Source organism: Pteronotus mesoamericanus, unplaced genomic scaffold (assembly GCF_021234165.1).
Source record: "Pteronotus mesoamericanus isolate MK-2021 breed Mesoamerican mustached bat unplaced genomic scaffold, CSHL_Meso_final scaffold_1186, whole genome shotgun sequence".
Lineage (NCBI taxonomy): Eukaryota > Metazoa > Chordata > Mammalia > Chiroptera > Mormoopidae > Pteronotus > Pteronotus mesoamericanus.
The window spans coordinates 9,441,336-9,454,515 of NW_026555302.1; positions in this window are offsets into that span (position 1 = coordinate 9,441,336).

Genomic DNA, 13,180 nt, shown 5'->3' on the forward strand with positions numbered 1-13,180 from the left:
ATTTCTCCAAAATATGTGGTCCCGACCTCACTGCCATGGACCAGAAATCACAGGAAACTCATGGCCCATTCCAGCGAGGAACCCATCTCCTCACCATATCAGCCAGGTAGTCCTCTATTCTTTCACCCGATATGCTGGGTGAGGCTTTCTTGCTCGGCTGCCAGCTAGAGGAAGACCACTTAAATTAGCATAAGGCTCCCTTCATAGGCAGAAGCCACATGGAGGAGACAGGAGGGACCTGAGAGGGAAGCCCCCCATGAGCCTCCTGGCCAGCCCCAGTGAGATGACCTGGAGGAGCGGCAGCGGCAGGGGCAGGAGCAGGAGCAAGAGCAGGTGAGCCGGGCCCATGCCCGAGCCGCAGGGCAGGCTGAGAGCAGACGCCCCCACGTGCTTATCCACTGCCACAACAGGAGCTCCTGGGCTGTGTGAGGGCGGCTGACAGGCCTTGCAACACGGCGCTGGAGAGAGGGAAGGAGATATGGACAAGAGTCCCAAGAGTGGCAGGGGCCAGAAGTCCAAGCCAGTCGACAAGGACCACTATGCCTCCAAGATGTTCCTGTGCGAGGACCGGTCGTCATGCCCTGCAGAACCTACATATCCCAGGCAAGTCAGGGCCTCCTCGCCACCATCAGGAATCACTCCCTGTCCTGTGAAGACTGTCCTCAGTCATGTGAATGACAGTCCTGTGTTGTTTTTCCCTAAATAAACACATAAGCTCCTAAAAGGAAGAAAAGATGGAAGGAGAGAAGGCTGGAAGGAGAAGAGACAGAGAGGAAAGAAAGGAAAAGGAATGCACTGGCTCAATAAAAACAAAAAGTGGACAGAACCACCTTGGGGACACCTGGTTCCAGGGGCTGCAGAGATGCTACCTGGCATTTTTTCTTGTGATTATTCTCTCTGCTTTCCTGCATGGTGGTTTCTTTTGGACCAGCATTTCCAATAGTCACAGTGGCTGGTCACCTGTAGCTTCAGACATATTTCCTTATAATCTCAGAAACCAAAATTTCAAGCCCTGGTATGAAAAATCTCTTATTGTCCTGGTTTGTGGCAGGTGCCCACCCTGGGATGAATCTCTGTGGCCAAGGTCTCATAAGCGGCCAGCAGCTCCCAGAGGAGAGCGTAGCCAAGAGCAGATGCCAGAAAGGAGAGCACTGTGTCAGAAAAAAGCAGGATGCTCTGCAAACCAAAGTAAAAATGTCCTGCCTTCCCCACTCAGCCTGAACTGTTTATCAGGTTCTAGATACGTCTGTGACTTAGGAATGGGATGGACAATAGAAGCCCATGGTTCCAGATTTCCGGCACCATCTCTCACTCTGGGTCCCACGTTTTCAAAGGGGCCTAGACAAATTAAAGGCGTGTTCAGAGGAGTGGTGGCATTAGAAGCTACACCATACAAGGAATGGCTAAAGGGACCGAAAGGTACCTTACAAAAAAAGGAGGGCTAGAGGTACGTGGAGGGAAAAGAACATCTCCTTCATGTACATGAAGGAGCATATTTACTCTGTGCTGCCTAATTCTAGGGGTTGCAAATGTGCCTATAGGACTGAAAGGTACTGTAAGGAAATAAGGTAGCTGGATGTTAGAAAAACAACAGTGTATGCATGAAAATTAGTGGCAAGTGACATGCAGCCACAGCACGTGGAATCTATAGGGAGTGGAGGGCTTTGAAGAATTTTAGAATTGATATCCCATTTTAGGACTCAGTCCCCACTCAGGTCCTGATAATTACTGCCCTGTGGGAATATGGGTGCAATACTGGAAAATCATTATTCAAAAAGAGCTAGAAAATCTTACTTTTCTGTGAAGCCTCTTAGTTTTTTCAATGATGGTTAATTATTTTTTAAAACACCATGTGTGCCGAACAATATGGTCTTGAAAGAGAAACACCACAGGGCCTCATTGGAAATACCCATTCGAGAAAGTAAAACTCAAACCAGTTTTATAATTTATATAGTTTGTAATAACTAGAACTCCCCCCATCATGACGTAGTAGACGCTTTGTCAGGCACCACCTAGATGTAGGTAAGCAAAAGCTGAGGGTCATTATTAAGGAATATCCTGGAAATGACTCCTGCATTAGATGGTCTGATGAGCCCATAGTAAGTCTACAGGTTAACGTTTCTGAAATGAGCTCATTTCAATGTTCCTCTCTGAGAGGGTCTAAAGGAGGAGAAGACAACATTGAAGACTAAATAATCGACTTTGGATTTGAACACAGTGTGAAAGAGACAAGGGGAGAGACAGCTAGAAAGCCAGCACAGCGCATTATTTCCAAGTGCAGGCTGGACCACACGGAAGGCACAGGTCACACGTTCTGGCAATGGGACCAGATTCTAATGGACGTAAATCCAAAGCTCTGTCTAGTCACAAAAAAAAAAAAAGGTCCCTGGCCCTGTAACATGTTTTAGGATGTGTGGAATGAGGAGAGTGTGGTTTTGGGGGTTAAGTGTTCTGGATTCTTGTCCCAGGTCTGTTACTCATGAGCCATGTGACCATGGACAAGTCACATTCCTCACTCTCCAAAAAAACAAAAAAACAAAAAAACAAAAAAAAAAGTGAATGACTTACCATCATGTCAAATTCAATTCTGCCAAGACAGTATCCCCACTTTCCTTTCTTCTCCTGCTCCCTTTCCTGATTTTCCCATGCCAAGGGGCGCAGCAAAACCGCCCCCTGGACGCCAATGGGGGCCTGTCGCTTACCCACCACCACAAGGGGAAGAGCCCCGAGACACGACCAGGAACAATGGTCTAGAAAGGAAGTCTGTGTTTCTGGCGTGCGGGGACACAGCAAGGTCTTTCCACGGGAACCCAAAGACAACAAAGCACCGCCCCCGCCCCCCCCCCAAAGCAGGCAGGCCTACTGCGGAGGCCCAGGTCTCAGGAAGGCGTAGCCTCAGGGCAGGATGAAAGCCCCGCCCAAGCTCCAACGGCGGCTCTGCAGGGGCCTGAAGAGTCCTCAGGTCCTCACAGGGGCCTGCCTGCCGCCGCTCTCCCCACCTCTGCCCGCAGGGCTCTGGGCCAGGGAGGAGGTTCCGCCTTCCGGGGGCAGCTCTGTCCCTCAACCCACCCTGGCAAGTGAATATTTCTATGTCAAATCATTTGTGCTGTCATTCAATTACCACACCAGCTATGCTCTCATAAGGGAAAAGATGACCCATATTTATAAGGCAGTTATGAGAACCTTATCATTGCCAATGCACAGCCTGGACACATTTAATAAAGAGGATACAGTTGATGTAACCTTAAAATTTGTTTAAATGTGGTACATATCAAATTTGTCTGCAAAATGCATTTCCTTTTCTGCTGAAAAATATCAAAGATGCCTTGAGACTCAAATGCTTAGATAGTCTTGGAGGTCGCACTCTTTCTCCTAGTATTTAGAAAAACTGTTGAAGAAAAAAAAAACTTTTTCAGACAATTAAGATCACACAAATAGTTCTGGACAAGCACTTGCTAGTAAAATGTTTCTGTCTTTCTCATAGGTTTGTTCAGCTATCAATACATGACTTGGCTAATAACATTAGTAAAAAGCAATTCCTGCATTTAACTATGAGGCAGTTTAGGAGAGTGAACAAAAGCCTGGCCTCTGGACTGAAACCCCAGCTCCACCACCTACTAGCTGGTAACTGTCCTTTTCCTTGTAAAATTTTATATTCATGAGAGAGAGAGATCTACTGCTCCCCTTATTTATTCATTTATTGGTTGGCTCTTGCCTGTGCCATGACTAGGGGTCAAACCTGCAACTCTGGCATATCAGGATGACGCTCTAACCAACTGAGCTACCTGGCCAGGGTGTAAGTTTCTTAGCTTCTGTATAGTTTCCTCATTTATAAACTAGAAAACCTGTAATGATAGGGTGTGGTGAGGATTCAGTAACTTAATGTATATAAGTCAGTGCCTGAGGCATAGTTAGCTCTATGTGACTGTGGGCTATTACTATTACTTTTATTATCTCTTATCTTATAAAATCCATCTGTCCCATATGAGTCCAAGGCTCAGTGCTGGGCTCTGCACTATTCGGAGTATTTCCTAAACCAGCAGCAGGAATCTTATTGGAGCAGGCAGTGCATTCTCAAGTACAAGAACTAAACAGTTAGAAAGAAGTAGGTGCAAGCCACCTTGTCCTATAATTAACAATAATAGTTAAATGCATAAATTAGAAACTGCACTGAGTATGCTTCAAGGGCAGGTCGCCCATATAACCTGTTCCTGAAACTAGATAGCTGCCCACTCAGGTGGGCTTTGTCACATCTACACTAAATTTGCATCTGGCTTAGATTTCTGCACCAGACGATGCTTCGAATCTGTGTTGGGGTTAAGGCCCTGCTCCCAGGGTGTGAGGGAGGGTCACGAACGAGGAGGCTGTGTTATCTGAAGGCTGGGTGGGACAGACTTCTGACGTGAGCGTGGGGTGCCAGTTCTCCTACGTCTAGAGCCCAGGCCAAAACCTGCCTTCAGTTATGCCTGCACAGCCTGCATTGACGTCAGTGAGAACTGTGCTCATGTAACAGGAGGCAGAAATTTGGCTCTCTGGCTTGAATAGAATTAAATGCCAAAAGTTTTGCTGACTCAGTTTGCAAATTTAAACCCCAGTGGGTCGGGGCAATGCAACAGGACATTGTTCTGTTGGAACGCTCAGCCTCTGCACAGGCCATGTAATTCAAGAGTCCCAACTTCCGAACTTGGGAGCTCTGGATGCTATTGTGCCTAGGAGTTGTGTGTGGCCTCCCACTGCAATGAGACCTTGAAGTATGACTCCAAGATTATGCCTGTGGCTTCCGATAAAACCCTTCTACACAGTCCCAGTTCACTGTCAGCTGCAGGGTTCTGTCCCTGGTCTGGGATTTCAACAACGCTGAAATCAGTCGGTGGTGCCGAACAGACTCCACTCCCCACCTCAGGTGACTGAAGAATTACGTAATGAAATTTAGGGGCTTAGCATTCTTAGATGATTCAGCCTGAGTTTCTGTCTCATTTATGTTCAGACACATCCATAGCTTTGTCTTAATATTTGAGCGGTTTTTTAAATTTAATTTAATTTAATTTCATGCAATGATGTTAACAATTGGATCTTCCAGAACTGAGCATCTGGTAATAGGTTTCTGAGTGGTAAAACACAATTCAACAGAAATATTAAGCTAGGCCAATGACCAAAAAAAAAAAAACAAAACAAAACAAGCTTAGCTAAGTACAGAGATGATTCTGGTTCCTTTAACCATCTATTTCAAGTTCTGTTTCCTGCTTTGGGTCCAGCAAAGCAGACTTTCTCTTGAACTCTTATTTAGAACTTAGATGGACATATGCCTAAGTGTATCTCCATGCTCACATTTCCTTGTGGGGGATGTAACTTAGGAAAGCCTTCGTGGCCACTTGTCAACTTCTCACCCCCCTTATTCAGGGGAGGAGTATATTATGGAAATGGTACATTGGGGGAAGAACAGGGCACATCTAAGCTCTCTCTCTGGGACCTCTCTGTCTTTAGAAGGCATTATTCCACTCTGCTCCCATGCAGAAACTCTGTCCCCAAGAAGGGAGGCGGCATTGCCTGTGACTAAGGATGAAGTCCATTCTATTGGGGAGGTTAGTACTCATAAGCACATCATACCCAAACCACATTCCTCAATGACTTCAGGAACCACAGACCTGTCATCTTGATGTCTGTTGGCCTGACATCTTAATGAAAGGGGAAGGGGTTGGTGGACGAGTGACAAGTTATTAGCTAATATCAGAAATTGAGCAATTAAAAACTAAGAGACTAAGAACATTACTTAGCAACAGGAAAGCGAATATCAAGGGGAAAAAAGAAGATTGCAAGTCATCACCCTTGAAAATCCGGTTGAGGCGGGGAAGTGAGAAGGGTGACATTGGGTAGGGAAGGCAAGAGTCCGCTGTCCTCACTCTCCCTCAACGCCCCACCTTATATTGAAATGTGGTGAACAATATATGATTTAATACTTAACCAGTCATGGAACTATGACATCAGAGTAGGAGGGACACGAACAGATGTCCTCTAGGCTTTTTCAAATTGCAAGTCGCAACTGGTTAGCATGTCACGAAATCAATTTATTGAATTGTGACCAACATTGTGAAATGAAATAAAATGACTAGATTAGAGAGCATTACTGGATCACAATATAAAATATATTTTTATTGAGTATTATAATAAAAAGTGTTTCAAATCTATTCAGGGCCTTCAACCAGTGTCCTCAGCCATAACACCTATTTTATCTACCAAGCCAAGTGGTTCTAAAGGAGACTTTGCCAACGTCAATGGTCTGAAAACCATGAAGTTCAAACTGCCATTTAGGGTATCACTCTGCTTGCATGATCACCATCATCAGCGGGAAATGTCTGTGCCAGCTGACCTTTAACTTTGTACATCTCTTCTGCACGGCAGCAGCCACAGTGCCAGCTCCTCCCCACACCCACGCTCTTCTAAGAAGCTGCCGCGTCCACATGGGGTGTGGGTCAGGGCCGCTGACCGTAGCACCTTTAGACTACAGGGAAGGACAATGGACCTAGCAGACCTTAGGTTTAGTTATATAGGCTGAGGTCCAAATTTAGCTCTGCCCCTGACTAACTATACACGCTGAAGTAAATTATTGAACTTCCCAAAGTCTCAGCCTAGTTTCATTATTATCATCGCCATCATCCAAAAAATGATTTTTGTTTTATATTCTGGAAATACAGAGAAAAAAATGTTTCTCACGCTCACTGGAGTACCTGGTGGGCCTCTGAAGAGACAGAAATGCTTCCTGGGCCAGAAGAGGGCAGGAAAGGAGAGCAGACCCAGTCTAAGCCGGCTCCACAGCCACCTAAGCGCGGCCTGCACACAGCACGGCGACAGCAGCAGCGCAGGGCTCTATCGCCGGCCCCGTGAGCCCCACTGGCCTGCTCCCCAGTTTTAGACACAGTTCTCATTCTGCCTCACACCTGGCTCTTTCCAGCCCCACACGCTCGAGCCCCTGGTGGTTTCACTCAGGGATCCTTGCTCAGTGTTTGGGAGTATCCTGTGGACTCCCAGCCACACACCTGCCCAGAACAGGAGAGCCTGGGGTCAGCTACATTTGACTAGGGCTAAACTTCAAGAGAGAAGACCTCAACTCATGCTCCGGTTCTGCCACTTTGTCATGGCACCTTTGCTAAATCACATCATCTCTCTGATCTTACTTTCCTCCTTCGGTAAGATAGGATGAAACCAAGCAGGAAATCAAAAGTCAAAGTATAGTTCAGTAAAAATTTGAGCATATATGCATTTCCCAAAACAGAATGATGTTAATGGGAGCAAAGCAAATAACCACTGCAATATAACTCATTTCAAAAATGTTTCAGGTAAATAAAAATCATAATAATTACCCTTCATTTTTATGATGATCTTTACTGGTTTATATAAAAAGCAACAACCTTGATTTTCCTGAAGTATACTTCTTATCAATTCAAATAACTTCCTTTGACATTCATCACCTGTCACCACCTGGTTCTACTACATTTTCACTTCATTTTCCATCGCTCCCCCAACTCTGCTCATGCAATGCTATGGTGACACTCAGCCTCAGCATTTTCCAAACATGCCCAACATGTTCTAATTCCATGCTTTTGTTCATGCAAACATCCTTCTCTCTCCCCTACCTCCACACCTGCGTTCAAGCCCAGCCCAGACATCACCTGATCCACGAAGGCGGCTCCCAACTCCTCCCCCAGCAAAACCAACTTGACCACCTCAGGACTCCCACAGTGCTCAGTCCACACAGGCAGTGCAGGGCGAGCCACAGGCCTGCTTCCTCCCATTAGAGTCCCAGGGGCGTCCGACCTTTGGGCATCCCTGGGCCATACTGGGCGAAGAAGAGTTGTCTTGGGCCACACATTCATTACATTGCAACACATAATCACAAAAAATCTCATGACGTTTGAAGTAAATGTACTATTTTGTGTTGGGCCACATTCATAGCCATCCTGAGCCGCACGTGGCCCGTGGGCCCCAGGTTGGACACCCCTGCTTAGACCATCATCCCCTTGAGGGCAGGGACTGTCCCTCCTCTTCTCCATGTTGGAGTCTCCAGCCTCTCCATAGTGCCTAGCACTTAGCCAGCCTATAGTCAAAGTCTGGTCAGAGGGCAAAGTTACACTGACTCCTCAAGATTTACAGGTTTTGACAAGATTCGCATTCTTTCTCCTGCAGGCAGCAAAGCCGGTTAGTGGCCCAACTCTGTGAGTCACCGGCAGAGCTGGCACTTGTGGTCACGTTGTGAATCAAGTTGCAGTCTGGGCAGACCAGCATATGGTCACCAGACATTGTGCAGTAAGTGGGACAGCCTCTAGTATGGACTGAGATGAATGGTAACAACAGCAACAACCCCTATTTGGGGGTGTTGGAATTCCTGGGACCCAGGCAGATTGTGGAGTGACGTACGGAGACGGGTCAGGTGCCCTGGGGCCGTCAGACCTTCCCACGCCCATCGCAGCAGAGGGCCGCTGAAGCAGCAGTGAGCACGAACGGGCCAGCTGCTCCCGGAGGCCCGTACTGGCTACTGCGAGCCCTGGTCGCTGCAGACAAACATGCACGCAGAGCGGTCTACACCTCAGTGCTCCCCCACACTCTATCACAATGCACAGGGGATCTTGGTGGGGAGCAGAGAAGAGGTAAAAGGTAAAAGGGACAGGCAGGGAAGATGAGGATGGAAGAGCTGAACCCTTGGGTTTCCTTTGACCAAGCGGACATAAGTTAGACTGGACTTCCTTCATACCATGTTTGAACAACCACACTCTATCCACAGTAGAAATAATTGGTAATATTTACCAAGGGCTTACAATGGGCTTTGCACCAAGACAGGTACTTTACATTTCAACCATATGCAAAGATATAGCATTATCATCCCAGTTTTTCAGGTGAGAGAACTGAACATCAGAGAACGAGGTACTGGTCCAAGGCCACACAGCTACTGAGTAGCAGGGCCAAGATTCACGCCCAATCTAATTTCAAAGTCACTCCTTTAGCTATCTCCACCACAACCCTGTTTTCAGAACTTCTACCCCTATTTCCGAAATTTCAACCACACTTTTCTTCTATAGATACTTCTAAGTTAATTTCATGGAAAGGCAAGAAATTCAAACATGGAGGGAAGGAGGGATAGTCCCTATCTCCAGGGGTTGATAATCTAATGGGGGAAAACATTATATAAACAAATATACATGTGTGTATATCTGTACTTATCGGTATAATTATATCCATATATATATATATATATCCACACATAGATCTACAGATAAAATCTCCAACCCTCATTATACTCCACATTTTTATTCATATATTATTGGATGAAGCTACAGCATCCCTAAGAATAGCCTACGACCGCCCAACTAACTCTATCACTCACTCTCTTATTTTAAATAACAGGTAAGATGTCTATAGAAGTTTAGTTACTGGGGATTATGAGGGTAACCTGGGCCTGTTTCTAGCCACACACAATATTTGGAGAAAGGACAGTATCATACACAGGGAAAATAAGAGAACTTTAACACAAAGATTTCATATCTCCAAACATATTCTTGCTGCTCACCCCTAACACAGGGTTCAAAAGCAGCTCTTTCCATTTTTCCTGTTCACCTGCCTAAAATCCCAGATAGGATTCCCACATCAACTTCCCTGCATGAGCTGAATTTGGAAGAGACCTTTCTGCACCAGTATTCCAATTGCAATCTGAAGCCTGGATGCTGCTATTCTTGACCCAAAAACCTTTTGTTGTTTAACCTCTGCTGTCCCCTTTACAGTCTCTCTTGTGTTATTTACACACATGTCAGACTCCCTACCTGACTGCACATCCCTTGGGGAGCAGGGACCACATTTATTTATCTTTGGCCACACCCAGTTCCAGTACAGGCCCTTGCACATACTCACACTCAATAAAGGCTTATTAGACTTGAACCAATAAACTCCTGGGAAACTGCCCCAGCCTAACCAGTTTGTCAGTGTGTGGGGCAGGCCATGCTTACGCTGTCAGTACTAACCAGCCCCAGCCACCCACTTGGCTTGCCCACTTCTCATGTCTCAGTGCACTTTTGCCCAAAATCAGGATTACAGGGATTGGCAAAATAATGGAATTTTAAAATAACAATAAATGCTCCCAGGATATTTAGCTCCTCCAGGGTTTCTCATAGCTAGATTGCTAGTCATGGGTTAGAACATTTTCTTCAGAAATTCCCCAACGTGCTCCCCAGTTAGATTCTGATGAACTGGCCACAGTAGCCAAGGTCAATGTGAACGTCAGCAGAGAAAAGCAGCTGGTCATCAACTCTTGCAGAAGTGAAGGCTCCACGGTGATGAGGTGGCCTCAGGGGCAAATAGCGACATTTGAAAGCTGTGGGCTTTCTGGAGGCTGCTGGAGTTGAAGCATGTTTCCAGAGGGACTCATGCAGTAATGGCAGCAGGGTAGCCTCGGGTCAAGACGGCCCTGACCGGACACGCCCAGCCACCGTTCACACTGAGAGCTGTGTCTTCAGAATTGCCCGTTTTGCTCATCCTTAATGGGTACCTGCATCCATATTTTCCGAGGCATGCTTTCAAATGGTCAGCAGCAAATTACCCGGGTGGGTGGGGGGATTTGTCACATCTCTCCTCCTTAGGTTTATGGAGGAGCTTTTGGCCATTTCCTCCTTGTCTTTGAGCTCATCCCCTCTAAACTTCTCCAAACCTGGTTCACTTTCAAGTACTTCTTCATTCAACATATCTGTCCCACCCTGCCCACCTAATATTAGCTTCATTCCTTCTACTCATAAACGTGACTGGGACATCCGGATTCTCTTCCTTCAAAAACCCTCAGTGGCTCTCAAAGGCCTCCTAAACTCAGTGCACTTTCCTTCTGACATCAAGGCCAAATACAATCCAGTCCCAATGTGTCCTTCCTCTCATATCCCCCTCTTTACTTCCTCTCATATCCTCTCATATTCCTCTCATATCACCTATGGAGATCCCCAAAACGGATGGCTCAGTGTCTTTAAACATTTTCTGCGCTTTCCCACTTACAGACCTTTGCTTGTGGTGGTCCATCATTTGAAAGCCTTCCATTTGCTCTCTGTGTAGGAGATTTAAGATACTGTTCAAATGCTCCCTTCTTCATGAAGTCCTTCCTGACTCCCTAAATTTAGGATGATCCCAGTTTCAAATCCCAGTATCGCTTGATATGAGAACTTCTCTTGGGAGAGAACCGAGATGGCAGAGGAGTGAGTGGAAGTCACATTTACCTCCTCCCAGGACCAACCTGGAATTAGAGCTAAATTGTGGAGAAATCACCTGGAACAAACAACTGAACAATAGCGAGAGAGGAGCCTTGAAACCTCAGAGACAGAAGAACCGGCTTTAGAGCAACCTAACTGGTAAGGAGTGCAGTAGAGACTCAAGAAGGCGGGCAGGGCACCCACGGGCAGCAGCACCAGAAGGATATTGAAATGGCCAGTTGGATTCCCCCTGAGAAAAGTGGGGTCTAAACCAAAAGCGGAGATCTCTACCTACAGCACCAAAGCCCAAAAGTACACAGAAAACAGTCAGCTGCGAAAAGTGGCAGGATTGCTCTCTGCCAGAGACAGAAGGCTAGAGACACAAAGAACCATTTAAAGGGCCAACGCATAAATTTTTATTTGGGGCCACTTACCCTGGTCTCCGGCAAAGGCAGGGCAGAATGGGCTAGAGACGCCTGAGGAAAGGCTGGGGATGGTCGCTTTGGGAAGAGAATGGAGAGAGTAGCCAGCAGGATCCCAGTGCTGACTCCTCCCACAGGCGGCAGCAGTGTGAGAGGACCCAATGACCTTGCCCCCAGGAGGGACTCCACCCCGCCCTGACCTGTCTAAGGTGGCCTGCTGAGTGCAGAGTGGCTAGATTAACAGTTGAAGGGGACAGCCACACACAGTAGATTCCGGGAAGACTCGAACAGACTGACTAAGGTCAGATAGCATCAACATCTGACATCATCATCAGAGGCAGATCCAGAAAGGAAAAAAACAGTGGTCTCCTACCATAGAAGTCCACACCACAATGTCAGGAAATCAAGACAGATCAATTTTTAAGACGCGGAAGCAACAAAGAAGAGTCTCACAAATAATGGGAAGACAAAGGAACACCCCCGCCCCCCAGTCAAAGGGAAGGGAGGAATCCCCAGAAAGAGAACTAAATGAAATAAAGGCAAGTCAACTATCAGATACTGAGTTCTAAACAACAGTTCTAAGGAAGCTCAATGAGCTCAGGGAGCTCAGAGCGATTTACAAAAAACTACAGAGAAACTACGAGGAACTTCCTGCAAACTCTTATCAGCAGGAGAAAGGACACGGAAACTATCAATAAGAGGCAAGAGGAAATGAAGAATACAATTTCCGAATTGAAGAACACAGCAGCAGGAATCAAAAGCAGGCTAGAGGAAGCAGAGGATCGAATCAGTGAGCTGGAGGACAAGGTAGAAAACAGCTCCCGGAAAGAGCAAGAAAATGAAAAAAGGCTCAGAAAGAATGAAGAGGCATTGAGGGAAATGCAGGACAATCTGAAACATAATAATATCTGTACACTGGGGATACCAGAAGGAGAAGAGGAGGAAGAAGGGAGAGAGAACCTGTTTGAAAAAGTAATGATGGAAAACTCCCCTAATTGGAGGAGAGAAAAAGTCACACAAGTCCAGGAAGCACAGAGGGCCCCATTCCAGAGGAACCCAATGAGGCCCACTCCAAGACACATCATCATGAAAATGGCAAATATCACAGACAAACAGAGAATCCTCAAGGCACCAAGGGAGAAAGAGGTAGTAACATAGAAGGGAGCCCCGATACGGCTAGCAGCTGACTTCTCAGCAGAAACACTGCAAGCCAGAAGGGAGTGGCAAGAAGTATTTCAAGTCATGAAAAGCAAAGGCCGGCAACCAAGACTGCTCTACCCAGCAAGGCTCTCGATTCAAATGGAAGGCGAAATGAGGAGTTTCCCAGACAAAAGACGGCTAAAAGAATACACCTCCACCAAACCAGCACTGCAAAATAGGCTAAAGGGACTGCTTTAAGATGAAGAAAAAGTCTATGAATACCCACCTCCTTTCACAGTTGCCAATACTTGATATTACCAATAGTTTTTAATACGTATTAATCTGATTGTGACAATGATGTGTTACTTCAATTGTTCCTTTATTCTTTGTTGAAACTAAGCCCTA